We start from the raw sequence: 2,505 nt of genomic DNA, 5'->3' as shown, positions 1-2,505 counted from the left end.
ATATATATATATATATATATATATATAGACACATCTATATAATACTGTTCTACATCTTTTTCTCTGCTACTACAGGTGTCATGTGTAATTATTTTTTTTTCATTTTTTTTTCTTTGAGATTTGCATATACTTAGAGCAACAATTTCACAGCTAAGCACATATATGTAAGTTACTTTAAGGTATGCAGAATAACATGCCTTGCTTCATTACCACAATTATGCAATTATACAGTTGAGGCAACATTTGGTCACTTGACCATTCAGTTGGTAGCCCAGCAAGAGAGAGAGAGAGACTTAAAACACATTGGACCTTAATTGCTTTGAGCTAAATGTGAATATATGAACTGGAGAGAGAGAGAAATAGTGAGGCAAGTGTTTTGATGTGTGTATTCAAGTTGTGTATATCTAACTAAATAACCATGCCGAGCTGACTGTAATCTTATTTCTATTTAATATTTAACCCCTTCATTCTCAGCTGTCACACTGAGACCAAAACCAAATCTCACTCTTACACAAATAATCAATATTATCAAAACAAACTAACCTTGCTGTGTTTCAAACAGAAGGTAACATTTCCAGTTACTATTATATCTCAACGTTTGAGAATCTGAATAAAAAAAAGAAACTATAGGCATATCCCCCTCTACCTCTGCCTAATGAATAAGAAGTAAATAAATAAACATACATTCAGCAGGTAGCTTGCAAATGTTTTTAAGTCAACCAAGCTTACTTGCAGATAAAATCAAGCAAATTTATCAAGTCACACACACACTATTTAACTTGAAATAAGTGTCAAACACTAAAATCATAAGGACAAGCACTATATAAATATCACCTGAAGAAATGCACAAAACAAGAAGTCCCTATGGACAAAGTGACTCATAAACTTTGAATATATATATATATATATATATATATATATATACATACATACATACATACATACATACATACATTCTACTGCATGTTTTGAGTACTTACCAAACATGTATGTATGAGTGTATATATATATATATATATATATATATATATATACACACACACATTTGCACTATATATGCACAAATGTACGTATACATACATATGAGAGAGAGAGAGAGAGGTGATTGATGAATATAAGAATATGTGAAATAACCATTGTAAAAGAACTGTGTGTGTGTGTGTGTTTTGTTTTTGCTCTTAAACCGTCTCCCAATCTCGCACACTCACACAGACACATAAATTATTGGTGTTGATAATATTAAAAGGAGCAGCAAGCCTGAAAGCACACTATATAATGACTCGTGGTATTTATGTTCTGAGTTTGATTCATGTTGACGTCAGTATCGCTTTCCATCCATCCGGGGCTGATAATAATTACTCTTCTTTCAGTAATTTTGAGTGTAGACTTCGTCCATGGCCCACACTGCAGGTGCCTTAACCGTTTAGCATCCAAATTACTCTATGAAATGTTATGCTTATATATTTTTTTTTATTTTGAATTATGTATTGTCTTGTAGCCTTGAGATTTCAATCACGTGACTCTTTACTTTAGGAATTACATTGTAGAGTCGGTGCAAGAGGCCAGATCAGGCTATTTTAAACATAAAACAGGAAGAATGTTTGAGCTGGTTATGGCTGTGTTAAATGCTAAAGAGTTAAGGGTTAACAGAGTTCGCTATGTTACAAGAAATCAAACCAGATCCCTGGCTTAAAGATATTTTCTTCCACTAGACTTAGAGAACCCTCTAAAAGGTCTGGTCTGTGCTCTTCTTCCTGACTAAAGGATAAAAAAAAGATACTGAATATGGCCTGAATCAATGAGTTTACTCTCAGCATGAGCATGTTGGCCAGAGATTACAACTAGCAGAGAGCACTTTCTTAACCCTTGATAATCAGAATAATCCTGGATCTGTGTGGTCCCTTGACTGACCCTAGATGCTGATTGTCCTCTTTGGACTTTCTTATATATTTGCATACTAATTATACTGTTGTTTTTTTTGTTTTTGTTTTTTCCATCTAAACCTTCTAAACATTTTATGTAAACTCCTCTAATCCATTGTCTGTCACAACGATAAAGAAAAGTTTATTGCTACTATCATTATTAACTCCATCACACATCCCATCAGTGCCTGACTTTCCTTTTATCCTTGTGGGTTAGTCAAGTGTTGAGGACGATATCCTTCCCAAATTTGTTAGTTTGTGCTGATGTTAGAAATTGCCATCGATTGATGGATGGCAGAAGACTGACAGAACCATTGGAGCATTTAACAAAATGTCTTGCAATATTTGTTCTGTTTCAAATCGCTCTGAATTCAACTTCACTTTTCATCCCTTTAGTTCCATAATATCATCTTCCTACCAAGAAGTTGGATCAATTTAATCAACTCTCTTCTGCAAATTTCTTGTATTTCTTTTATTTCCTTTCAGTTTTGTACTTCGATTGTTACATGTTTCAGAATATGCATTTCATATTGCATTTCAATCAGTGTATACATATATATATATATATATATATATATATATA

This window comes from Octopus bimaculoides, chromosome 1, assembly GCF_001194135.2.
Source record: "Octopus bimaculoides isolate UCB-OBI-ISO-001 chromosome 1, ASM119413v2, whole genome shotgun sequence".
Lineage (NCBI taxonomy): Eukaryota > Metazoa > Mollusca > Cephalopoda > Octopoda > Octopodidae > Octopus > Octopus bimaculoides.
The sequence above is the reverse complement of the archived record's forward strand: the minus strand, read 5'-3'. Positions refer to the sequence as shown.